Genomic DNA, 14,549 nt, shown 5'->3' with positions numbered 1-14,549 from the left:
GTTTATAACTCAGTAAGTCATAAGCAATGCACTACCATCCATCAATAACATTATCACAAGAGAAAACAAAATGGAACGAGGCTAATTACTCCATCCATTCCGAACCATACCATAGTTCCTCCAACCTATCGATTCAATTTCATATCAATTCATGCATTCACATTCCATATACTCATCAATAGGACATTGAAGCATTTTCATAAATCAATTTATTTTCGTTACAATCAAACGACTAAACGGCCTTTCACCCATCCTACAATAAATTTTATGTACGTGACTTCAAGTATAGTTGTCACATAGGTTCAAACTTACCGAGCTCAACACCAAGTATAAGCATAGCACCTATTAGCCATGTACTCAAGACACTTACCCGATCCGCTGTCCGCGATCGACTCAATAGTGTCGCACACATAGTGTCCATAATGATTCACGAATGTATATTGAGCCCGCACACTCAGTGCTATATATAATCAACTCGCACACTTAGTGCTACGTAATCAAATCGCACACTTAGTGCTACATAGTCAAACTCGCACACTTAGTGCCGCATGATCAATTCGCACACTTAGTGCATCATATTCATTTCGCACACTTAGTGCAACATAGTCAAACCGCACACTTAGTGCTGTACAATTTAATCCCGCGCACTTAGCACCAATCTCATGGTCATAAATGGTTATCCCGTACGTTTAGTACCGAGATCAACAACTCAGTATATCTTACCTCTTTTCTTTCATTCAACAATTTCATCATCACATACGTACATGCATATATATATATATATATATATGTATATTTATTCATTCCATTCAGCATCAATACATAACATTATGACCATTGAAATAATACCAACTACATGCTTAATGACTTACCTCGTGTTGGGTAAGACGGTTCCAACTCGGCTACTCGATAACCTTTTCTTTGCCTTTGCTCGATTCACCTCCTTTAACTCCTTGAGCTAAATCAATAATTTAACTAGTTTAACCACCTTGCTAAATATTTACAATCCAATTTCACATGTATATGTATGTTAGTATATTCGGCTAATAACCTCATGCAACTACCATGTCATCAAAAATCTAATCACACATGCACATGCATTAGGTAAGTTACCTTTGCTAATTTTAAACCCAACATCACACAAGCTCTCAAGAGATGGCCGAATGCCTCTTTTGTTACCCAACTAATCATTCAACAATTCCATCATTGATCAAGCACATATTCGGCTAAAGAAATGGCAATTTTAGCAACCTTCGATTTAGTACTTAACTTTTACCACATATCAAATAACTCATTTCCTTACTCATGTGACCACGTATATTCGGTCATGCATACACACATAAAATCAATTTGGAGACTCTATCAATCCAACATACATTCGGCACCTTCATCCACCATTCTACCAAGCATGTAATATTCAAACACAACCAAACTCACATTCGGCCCTAGCTCATAACAAGGTAGCCGGTTCTTTTTTTATAGTTCAAACACTCCTCTATCATCATTCACCTAACTTTAACATGAAACAACAAAACTCACCATTTCTCATCCAAATAACATGCACAACAACCATTCCTTGAACACTTTCTCATGACCGATTGCTCATGTTATCAACAAGATTCAAGATTTGAACATGGGCTATTTAAAACATGCATGCATCTCAAAGACAACATCAAACATACCTTAGTCTAGCAAACCACCATAGCCGATTTTCTCAAGCTCTTCCCCCTTCCTTTCTTTCCTCTATTCGGCCAAGGATGTTCAAGAATGAACACTTTTTTTTTTGTTTTCTTTCTTCAATTCACGGCAACAAGGGGGTGAGACCATTATTATTTTTTTTTCCATCACCCTTCCTTTCATTATTTAATTATCATGCTTAATATTTTATTTCCCTTACCATACATCACTAATACAACATGTTGGTGACATGTTTCCACCCATAGCATGGCCGGCCACTACATATTAGGGAGGGGGAATTTGACATGCAAATCCCCTTTTTCTTCCACATGCACTAATAGGTCCTCATGCATTGACCTATCACATTTTAAAATTTTCTCATATAAGTCCTATTGACTAAATTCACATGCAATCGACTAAATCGAAGCTTGAAATTTTCACACATTCATGATTACATATTCTAGACAATAAACATCACATTCAAACCTTTCGGTGACTCGGTTTAGCGGTCCCGAAACCACTTCCCGACTAGGGTCAATTTTGGGCTGTTACAACTCTCCCCCACTCAGGAAATTTTTGTCCCCGAAAATCTTACCGGTAAATAGGTTTGGGTATCGTTCTTTCATCGAGCTCTCGGTTTCCCAAGTAGCTTCCTCGATCCCGTGTTTGAGCCATAACACCTTTACTAACGGAACCCTTTTGTTTCGCAACCCCTTCACTTCACGAGCTAGGATACGAATCGGTTCTTCTTCATAGCTCAAGTTAGATTGAATTTCAACTTCTGAGGGATTAATCACATGTGACGGATCGGATCTATAACGTCGAAGCATTGAAACATGGAAGACATCGTGCATCCTTTCAAGTTCAGGGGGCAAAATCAATCTATATGCAACCGGCCCCACTCGTTCGGAAATTTCGTACGGCCCAATGAATCTCGGGCTCACCTTGCCTTTACGGCCAAATCTGAGTACCTTCTTCCAAGGTGACACTTTAAGAAACACTTTATCTCCCACCTGATATTCAATGTCCTTTCGTTTTAAATCCGCATACGATTTTTGACGATCTGTGGCTACCTTCAGACTCTCACGGATTACATTTACTTTTTGTTCGGCATCTTTAATCAAATCAACTCCGAAAATTTTACTTTCACCAAGCTCGGTCCAAAACAATGGCGTACGGCATTTACGACCGTACAAAGCCTCATAAGGTGCCATCTTAATACTTGATTGAAAACTGTTGTTGTAAGCGAATTCAATCAAAGGTAAATACCGTTCCCATGAACTACTGAACTCGAGGATGCAACATCTCAACATATCCTCAAGTATCTGAATTATCCGCTCGGATTGACCATCGGTTTGGGGGTGAAAAGCGGTGCTAAAATGCAGCTTGGTACCCAAAGCTTCTTGCAATTTCTTCCAAAATCGTGAGGTGAATCTCGGATCTCTATCCGACACGATAGAAATAGGTACTCCATGTAATCTCACAATCTGAGAGACATACAATTCGGCTAGTTTATCCAATGAAAGATCCGTACGCACGGGGATAAAGTGAGCCGACTTAGTCAGTCTATCAACCACAACCCAAATTGCATCCTTCTTACTTGTTGACAATGGCAGTCCGGACACAAAGTCCATTGTGACTCGGTCCCATTTCCACTCGGGTATCATGATCGGCTGAAGTAACCCTGAAGGCACTTGATGTTCCGCTTTCACTTGTTGACATTTTAAACATCTCGAAACAAAGTCGGAGATGTCTCGTTTCATACCATGCCACCAAAACCGACGTTTCAAGTCGTTGCACAGTTTCGTGCTCCCTGGGTGAATTGACATTCGGCTACAATGGGCTTCGTTCAGAATCATCGGAATGAGTTCCGAATTCCTTGGAACACACAAACGACTTCTAAACCTCAAACAACCATCATCATCAATCTCAAACTCCGATTCCTTGTTCGGAACACACTCAGCTCGTTTTGCAACCAATTCCTCATCGACTTTCTGAGCTTCGTGAATTTGATGAGTCAATACTGGTTTGGCTTTTAATTCAGCTACTAACACATTGTCAGGTAGAACAGACAAGTGTACATTCATCACTCGCAAAGCAAACAGTGATTTCCGGCTTAAGGCGTCTGCAACCACATTAGCCTTTCCCGGGTGGTAATCAATGACAAGCTCGTAATCTTTCAACAACTCAAGCCAACTTCTTCGTCGCAGATTCAAGTCTCGTTGAGTCATCAAATATTTGAGACTTTTGTGATCCGAAAACACATGGCACTTCTCACCAAACAAATAATGTCGCCATATTTTCAATGCAAACACAATGGCGGCTAGTTAGAGATCATGGGTCGGATAATTTCTCTCGTGTGGCTTCAATTGTCTCGACGCATAGGCCACAACTCGACCTTCTTGCATCAATACGCAACCCAACCCAAGTAGGGATGCGTCACTATAAACGACAAACTCTTTACCCGATTTGGGTTGCACCAAAATTGGAGCTTCAGTCAAATGAGTTTTCAGTTGATCGAAGCTTTTCTGACATTTCTCCGTCCATTCGAACTTAACATCCTTTTGAAGTAGCTTCGTCATTGGTGTGGCTATCATCGAGAAACCTTTAACAAATCGTCGGTAATAACCGGCGAGCCCTAGAAAGCTCCGGACTTCGGTAACATTTCTCGGAGGCTTCCAGTTAAGTATGGCTGAAATTTTGCTCGGGTCAACTCGAATACCCGATGCGGATACCACATGACCCAAGAAGCTAACCTCTCTTAACCAGAACTCACACTTACTGAACTTAGCATATAACTGCTTATCCCGCCAAATTTGCAACACTTGCCTCAGATGCTCAGCATGTTCGGTCTCATCTCTTGAATAGACCAAGATGTCATCAATAAACACAACTACGAACCGATCCAAGTACGGTCTGAAGATCCGATTCATCAAATCCATAAACACCGCAGGGGCATTAGTGAGCCCAAACGGCATCACTAAGAACTCGTAGTGACCGTACCTCGTTCTGAAAGCAGTTTTGGGTACGTCCGAATCTCGAATCCGCAACTGATAATAACCCGATCTCAAATCTATCTTTGAAAACACTGATGCTCCCTTTAATTGATCGAACAGATCATCAATACGCGGTAACGGATACTTATTCTTTATCGTCACTTTATTCAGTTGACGATAATCAATGCACAACCTCATGGTTCCGTCCTTCTTTTTCACGAACAATACTGGTGCACCCCAAGGTGAGAAACTCGGTCGAGCGAAACCTCTATCCGTCAATTCTTGCAACTGAGCTTTCAACTCTTTTAACTCGGTTAGTGCCATACGATACGGAGCGATCGAAATAGGCGTAGTTCCAGGTACAAGCTCAATACCAAACTCTACCTCCCGAACAGGTGGCAAGCCCGGTAACTCTTCAGGAAAGACATCCGGGTATTCACAGACCACCGGCACCGATTCGGGTTTCCTTTCTAACTCCTTGTCATCAAGTACATACGCGAGGTATGCTTCGCACCCTTTCCTTACATATTTCTGGGCCAACATTGCTGATATTACAGCTGGCAACCCCCCCTTAAGTCCGCAGACTCAACTCGGATTATTTCGTTATTTGCGCACCTCAAATCGATAGTCTTGCTTTTGCAATTCACAACCGCATCATGCGCAGTTAACCAATCCAAACCAAGAATAACATCAAACTCGTCGAACGGCAAAAGCATCAAATCGGCCGGAAAACAGGATTCTCGGATTATTAGAGGGCATCTCTTACACACTTTATCAACAAGTACGCATTGACCCAACGGGTTTGATACTCGAATTACGAGCTCAGTAGACTCAACAGGTAGAGTCTTACTGGTTGCTAAGGTTTCGCATACATATGAATGAGTAGAACCAGGGTCAATCAATGCAATCACATTAGTATCAAAGAGAGTGAAGGTACCAGTGATGACGTCGGGGGAGGATGCCTCCTCTCGTGCGCGAATGGCATATGCTCTAGCAGGAGTACGGTTCTCGGCTCGATCGGCCGTATCAGAGGCCCCCCTCTGACTACCACCCCTGCCTCCTAAAATTCTCGGTGGTCTTCCTCTAGATGTCACTCCACTAGGTCTTGCACCTTGAATCTTATTCTTCTCATCCAGCTCCGTGCAATCTCTAATGAAGTGGTCCCTCGAACCGCATCCGTAACAGGCCCTGCTAGTAGACTTGCCCCAACATTCACCTAGGTGTCGTCTTCCACATTGGGGACATTCAGGTTTCTCGTGACGATTATTGCCCACACTAGCTACCGAAGTAGCTCGGGAGCCCATCGATGGTCTTGCCCTGATGGAAATTCCCGCAGTCGCCCTCGACTTATTAATGTCCTCCCTGAACTTCTTTACAGCTGAGAACGGAGCTTTACCCGTCGATCTTTTACGATAATCTCTAGCTTCAAATTCAGCCTTCCTCTTCTCCTTTCCAAGTTCTTCCGCCTTGCAGGCTCGTTCGACTAGTGTTACGAATTCTTTTATTTCCAAAATACCCATTAGTAGCTTTAAATCTTCATTCAATCCTTCCTCGAATCTTTTGCACATAGCAACCTCATCAGCTACACACTCCCGGGCATACCTACTAAGTCTTACGAATTCATGTTCGTATTTAGATACAGTCATACGGCCTTCCTTGAGTTCCAAGAACTCCTTACGCTTCTGATCAATGAACCGTTGGCTAATAAATTTCTTTCGGAATTCCGTTTGAAAGAAGTCCCAAGTTACTCGCTCGTTCGGGACTATGGAAATCAAGGTCCTCCACCAATAGTAAGCTGAGTCTCACAACAAAGATACAGCACATTTTAGACATTCGTCGGGTGTGCATGACAATTCATCGAACACCCGAATGGTGTTATCAAGCCAGAACTCGGCCCTTTCGGCATCATCAGTTACTATGGCCTTGAACTCCTCGGCCCCACGCTTCCTAATCAAGTCTACAGGTGGCTTACTCAGCCTCACAGGATCAGCAACTGATGGCATTACAGGCTCTTGGGGTGGATTATTCAAATTTGGGAATTGTTGGACAGCCGGGTTGGTTCGGGCATATTGCGCGACCCACTCATTCATCATGGTAAAGAAGGCTTGTTTAGCCCCCTCACCTTGATTATTCGCAGATGACTGAGGTTCAACAGGCGGCGTCCCTTGTGCAGGAGCAGCCGCTACGCTCTCAATGTCATCCGCTAGGGTTCTTTCTTCACCGGGGTCCATTTACTAATCAAAACAAAAACATTTCAACCGTCGGAAGTCATCACACATTTAAACATTAACATTCGGCATGTATAGCTAGACTCATACGCGCTATGGTAGTCCTAGAACCGACTAAACCATAGCTCTGATACCAATCAAATGTAACACCCCGAACCCGAAACCGACACCGGAGTCGAACACGAGGTGTTAACTGGCTTTAACCCCTTATAAAATTTATTTTCCAGACACTGCCCAATCTGTGTACCAGTCGTTTTAAAAATCATATCTTGAGTTTCGTAACTCGAAAATCAGTTTCGTGATTTTTCCCAGAAACTAGACTCATGTGCCCATCTATGTATTTTTTTCTAGAATTTTTGGTTGGGCCAATTGGTACAGTTTATTAGTCGAAGTCTCCCATGTTGCAGGGGTCGACTACACTGACCTTTGCCCATTACGAATTGGATATCTCCCTGCACGGGGCTTCAATACTGATGCCGTTTGTTTCTATGAAAACTAGACTCAGAGAGGAATCTGTACATATATGGTACAACCCCTAATTATCTCTGGTTAATTTATTATGAATTTCCAAAGTCGGAGCAGGGAATCCAGAAACCGTTCTGGCCCTGTCCCACAAAAATCTGATTATCTCTTAATATACTGCCCATATGATCTTTTCGTCACTTCCTCATGAAAACAGACTCATCGGGCTTCGATTACATAATTTATTCATCAATTAACTCCACTCCTACTATTTTTAGTGATTTTTCAATCTCATGACACTGCTGTTGCCAGCATCTGTTACGAAAGTAACTAGGTCCATTTCATGCCTACCCTTGAACCAACTCAATCGAACATTCGTGCCATTTTCGCATGGCTTAAAGTTTACATGCCAAAGTTCAAACACAACGTAATAGCTTATACATGCCAAAATGTTCTTCTAAGCCAACTAAGAAGAAAGTACCAAAACTTGCTATCCGATGTGATGACTTCGATGACGGCCTGACCCCGCAAAAATAGATGAGTCCAAGCAACCTATAATGGGTGACAAGGAAACACCGAGTGAGTTTATAACTCAGTAAGTCATAAGCAATGCACTACCATCCATCAATAACATTATCACAAGAGAAAACAAAATGGAACGAGGTTAATTACTCCATCCATTCCGAACCATACCATAGTTCCTCCAACCTATCGATTCAATTTCATATCAATTCATGCATTCACATTCCATATACTCATCAATAGGACATTGAAGCATTTTCATAAATCAATTTATTTTCGTTACAATCAAACGACTAAACGGCCTTTCACCCATCCTACGATAAATTTTATGTACGTGACTTCAAGTATAGTTGTCACATAGGTTCAAACTTACCGAGCTCAACACCAAGTATAAGCATAGCACCTATTAGCCATGTACTCAAGACACTTACCCGATCCGCTGTCCGCGATCGACTCAATAGTGTCGCACACATAGTGTCCATAATGATTCACGAATGTATATTGAGCCCGCACACTCAGTGCTATATATAATCAACTCGCACACTTAGTGCTACGTAATCAAATCGCACACTTAGTGCTACATAGTCAAACTCGCACACTTAGTGCCGCATGATCAATTCGCACACTTAGTGCATCATATTCATTTCGCACACTTAGTGCAACATAGTCAAACCGCACACTTAGTGCTGTACAATTTAATCCCGCGCACTTAGCGCCAATCTCATGGTCATAAATGGTTATCCCGCACGTTTAGTACCGAGATCAACAACTCAGTATATCTTACCTCTTTTCTTTCATTCAACAATTTCATCATCACATACGTACATGCATATATATATATGTATATTTATTCATTCCATTCAGCATCAATACATAACATTATGACCATTGAAATAATACCAACTACATGCTTAATGACTTACCTCGTGTTGGGTAAGACGGTTCCAACTCGGCTACTCGATAACCTTTTCTTTGCCTTTGCTCGATTCACCTCCTTTAACTCCTTGAGCTAAATCAATAATTTAACTAGTTTAACCACCTTGCTAAATATTTACAATCCAATTTCACATGTATATGTATGTTAGTATATTCGGCTAATAACCTCATGCAACTACCATGTCATCAAAAATCTAATCACACATGCACATGCATTAGGTAAGTTACCTTTGCTAATTTTAAACCCAACATCACACAAGCTCTCAAGAGATGGCCGAATGCCTCTTTTGTTACCCAACTAATCATTCAACAATTCCATCATTGATCAAGCACATATTCGGCTAAAGAAATGGCAATTTTAGCAACCTTCGATTTAGTACTTAACTTTTACCACATATCAAATAACTCATTTCCTTACTCATGTGACCACGTATATTCGGTCATGCATACACACATAAAATCAATTTGGAGACTCTATCAATCCAACATACATTCGGCACCTTCATCCACCATTCTACCAAGCATGTAATATTCAAACACAACCAAACTCACATTCGGCCCTAGCTCATAACAAGGTAGCCGATTCTTTTTTTATAGTTCAAACACTCCTCTATCATCATTCACCTAACTTTAACATGAAACAACAAAACTCACCATTTCTCATCCAAATAACATGAACAACAACCATTCCTTGAACACTTTCTCATGACCGATTGCTCATGTTATTAACAAGATTCAAGATTTGAACATGGGCTATTTAAAACATGCATGCATCTCAAAGACAACATCAAACATACCTTAGTCTAGCAAACCACCATAGCCGATTTTCTCAAGCTCTTCCCCCTTCCTTTCTTTCCTCTATTCGGCCAAGGATGTTCAAGAATGAACACTTTTTTTTTGTTTTCTTTCTTCAATTCACGGCAACAAGGGGGTGAGACCATTATTTTTTTTTTTTTCCATCACCCTTCCTTTCATTATTTAATTATCATGCTTAATATTTTATTTCCCTTACCATACATCACTAATACAACATGTTGGTGACATGTTTCCACCCATAGCATGGCCGGCCACTACATATTAGGGAGGGGGAATTTGACATGCAAGTCCCCTTTTTCTTCCACATGCACTAATAGGTCCTCATGCATTGACCTATCACATTTTAAAATTTTCTCATATAAGTCCTATTGACTAAATTCACATGCAATCGACTAAATCGAAGCTTGAAATTTTCACACATTCATGATTACATATTCTAGACAATAAACATCACATTCAAACCTTTCGGTGACTCGGTTTAGCGGTCCCGAAACCACTTCCCGACTAGGGTCAATTTTGGGCTGTTACAGAAAGGGCACATTAAATCTGAGTGCTATAAGATGCAAAATAAGATAAAAAAGGAGGTTGCAAATTAAAAGGGAAAACAACCAGAAAAATCTGGTGAAGCTAAAGTTGTAGAAGACTACAACGATGGTGAACTCCTAGGTGCTTCTATCAATAATTTTGAAGTGAGTAAAGAGTGGATCCTTGATTTGGGCTACACCTTCCATATGAGTCCCAATCGGGATTAGTTTACAACTTACGAAACAAAGTCTGAAGGTGTTGTTTTGATGGGAAAAAATACGTCGTGTAAAATCGCAGGTTTTGGAACAATTAAAGTTAAGATATTCGATGAAGTTGTCAGAACCCTTAGTGACATGCGACATGTTCCAGAATTAAAGAGAAATTTGATTTTTTTGAGTACCCTTGATTCAAAGAGTACAAATACACAACTAAAAGTGGGGTTTTAAATATTTCCAAAGGTTCCCTCGTGATGAAAGGGTAGATAAAGACTGGTAAGTTATATGTTTTGCAGGGTTCTACCATTACTGGTGATGCACTTGTCGCTTCCTCTTCCTTGTCAAATGATGATGTTACTAGACTTTGGCATATGCGCCTAAGGCATATGAGTGAGAATGTCATGGCAAAAATGAGCAAAAAAGGACTTCTTGATGGGCAAGGAATTTGTGAACTGAAGTTTTGTAAGCACTGTGTTTTTGGAAAGCAAAAGAGTGTTCGATTCACCAGAGGAATCCATAACATGAAGAGAACAATAGATTATATTCATTCTGATCTGTGGGGGCCATCCAGAGTGCCTTCGAGAGGTGGAGCTAATTATACGTAACTTTTATTGATGATTTTTCCAGAAACGTTTGGGTGTTCTTCCTGAAGTAGAAAAGTGATGTGTTTTTCGCATTCAAGTCTTGGAAAACTATGATTGAAAAACAGACAAGAAAATAAATAAAACACCTCCACACAGACAATGACTTAGAGTTCTGTTATGATGAGTTTAATGAACTGTGCAAGTCAGAAGGGATCATGAGACACTTGACAGTTCGTCATACTCCACAGCAAAACGATGTTGCAAAACGAATGAATAGAACGATCATGGAGATGGTTCGATGTATATTTTCAAATGCCAACTTACCAAAGTCATTTTGGGCCAAAGCAGCCTCTACTGCATGTTTTTTGATCAACCGATCTCTATCCATTGCCATTGAGAAAAAGACACCACAAGAGGTATAGTCTGGTAATCCTGCTGATTTTTCTGATTTAAAGATCTTTGAGTGTCCTACATATGCTCATGTTGATAATGGAAACTTGGAACCGAGATCCATTAAATGTGTTTTTCTTGGTTATAAAGATGGTGTAAAAGGGTATAAGTTATGGTACCTTGAAAATGGAAAAGTTGTGATTAGCAGAGATGTTGTTTTTGATGAAACTGTTATGCTACTTAACTTATCTCTTAAAGACTCTTCCAATAAAGAATAGCAAAAGTAGGTGGAGCATCATATTAATCCAGAATCCACAACAGAGTCAACTCCTCAAGCTAGTACAAAAATTTAGAATAGAATTGCTTCTTCACCACAATACTCTATCGCCAAAAACATAATTAGAAGAGAGATTAAACCTCCAAAGAGGTATGCTAAGACTGATCTAGCTGCTTATGCTTTAAATGTTGCTGAAGAATAGATGCAAACCAAGAGTCATCTAATTATTCTGAGGCGGTTAGTTGTGAAGGCTCAGAAAAGTGGATGTTTGCTATGTAAGAGGAGATGGAATCACTCTACAAAAATAGAACATGGGATCTTGTGAAACTTCCTAAAGGAAAAAAGATTGTTCACTGTAAATGGGTGTTTAAAAATAAAGAAGGGACTCTAGAAGTTGAAAAACCTAGATATAAAGCAAGGCTTGTTGCAAAAGGTTACAGTCAAATTCTAGGAGTGGACTTCACAGATCTGTTCTCCCCAGTTGTGAAGTATAGTTCAATTTGATCTTTGCTTGGTATTATGGCCATGCATGATTCGAAGCATGAGCAGTTAGATGTAAAAATTACATTTTTGTATGGAGAACTTGAGGAGGATATTTACATGCAACAACTAGAGGGTTTTACAGTCTCAGAAAAAAGAGTTCTATGTTTGTTTGCTAAAAAAGTCCCTTTACGGTTTGAAATAGTCACCAAGACAGTGGTACAAGAGGTTTGATTCTTTTATGACTTCTCATGATTTCAAAAGAAATAGTTTTGATAGTTATGTTTACTTTAAGAAAAATCGTGATGGTTCTTTTGTGTATCTATTCCTTTATGTTGATGACATGTTGATAGCAATAAAAGATAAATGAGAGATAAGAAAGGTCAAAGCCCAACTAAGTGAAGAATTTGAGATGAAAGATTCGGGACCAGCAAAGAAGATACTTGGTATGGAGATTCTCAAAAATAGAAAAACAAGTAAATTGTACCTAAGTCAGAAGGGGTACATTGAGAAAGTTCTTTACAGGTTCAATATACAGAGTACTAAGCCTGTTAGTACTCTTTTAGCAACCCATTTCAGACTTTCTAGGATTTGTGTCCACAATTAGATGATGAAATTGAGTACATGTCACATGTTCCATATTCTAGTGCAGTGGGATCTCTCATGTATGTTATGGTATGTTCATGTCCAGATTTATCATATATAGTCAATGCAGTTAGCACATACATGGTGAATCATGGTAAAGAACACTGAAAAGCAATTAAGTGGATTTTAAGATACTTATAAGGTACTACTGATGTTTGCTTACAGTTTGGAAGAACTAGAGATGGAGCCATCCAGTATGTTGATGCTGATTTTGCTAGAGACCTTGATAGAAGAAGTCCTCTCACAGGTTATGTCTTTACAATCAGAGGTTGTGCAATTAGTTGGAAAGCCACTTTGCAAACTACAGTCACTTTGTCTACCACTGAAGTTGAGTACATGGCGATACTAAGGCTTGTAAAGAAGCCATTTAGTTGAAGGGACTCTTTAGTGAATTCAATAAAGACCTTTAAATCAATACAGTATTTTATGACAGTCAAAGTGCATCTTCCTTACAAAAGATCAAATGTTTCATGAGAGAACAAAGCACATTGATGTTAGGTATCATTTTGTTCGTGATATTACTGTTCATGGTGATATTATTGTGAGCAAAATTAGTGCTCATGAAAATCCTATAGATATGATAATTAAGTCACTTCCCATAACCAAGTTTGAGTATTGCTTAGACTTGGTTTTATGTTCATTGTTGAAGTTAAACCCTTAAGGAGTTTTTATGGTAGAGGTGGAGAACTTGTTCGTTAAGAGTTCACCATGAAGAACTTGTTTGTTTAAGAATTCGCATCAAGGTGGAGATTGTTAGAATTGAGTGACCCGAATCCTTATTAAAATAAAACACAGTGGTAAAATAAAATAAAAGTAAAATCCATATAGAACTACACTTCTTTTATTTTATTTTATTTTAGAATAAGGTTTTTCAACCTTATTACACTTCATTTATTTGATATTGATAAAAATAAGGTGTTTTAACCTTACTACACTCCTTTTATGAGAATATGTTTTTTCAACCTATAAATAGACATAGTCTACTCCTCTTATATTCATTCGAATTCGACATAGTGAATTATATTCTCCTCTGCCCGTGATTTTTTTCCTGAAAGGGTTTCTACGTAAAAATCTGTGTGTTCTTTATTTTTCTTTTTTTTCTTTACAATACATTGTCATTACCGACATTCTAACAATAATTTTAATAAAATTAAAAATATACTTTGTATGAAACAAATTAATATATTACTCATACGATGTAAAAGTATATATAAAAAAATTGATGTGAATAAATAGTTGAAGCCTCATTCCTATCTAAATTTTGTTCGTCAAGAACTAAAATCAATGTTGAGATCAAATTATTTAACATTTTCGAAAATATAAAAATAAAATTAATTAATAAATAAATGATAAATAATCACGAATTAACTAAAAAATAATAAAATATAAAGCATTAAATAAATAACTTCCTAAAAAAGTTTAAATCTTGTCGTCTATGATTTTGAAGAATAACTTTGATAATCAATTCTTAATTAAATAAATCTGATTAGATACAAATAAAATGTTTTTATAAATTTTGTGGTACATATATAGCCTAAACGTTTGAATAGATGAGTGGTTTAAATGCAATGTTGGTTTTTAGGGGGCATATGTTTAATTCTTGCTTTTGGTAATTTTAACTTTCTTTTCTTTTCATTGGTGGGAATTTGTTTTATAAAGTTTTTGACGAAAATTGTCAATTGCCTTTGACTTTTTGAGTGCTTTTCTAAAGTTTCTTACAAAAATTGTGCGGTTTAAAGACTTTAAGGGATTCAAATTTGAGTCTTTCAAGTACAATTGGGTTTTTTTTTTTCAGA

The sequence above is a fragment of the Gossypium hirsutum genome, chromosome A12, assembly GCF_007990345.1.
Source record: "Gossypium hirsutum isolate 1008001.06 chromosome A12, Gossypium_hirsutum_v2.1, whole genome shotgun sequence".
In the NCBI taxonomy this organism is placed as follows: Eukaryota; Viridiplantae; Streptophyta; class Magnoliopsida; order Malvales; family Malvaceae; genus Gossypium; species Gossypium hirsutum.
This window is presented reverse-complemented; position numbering follows the sequence as displayed.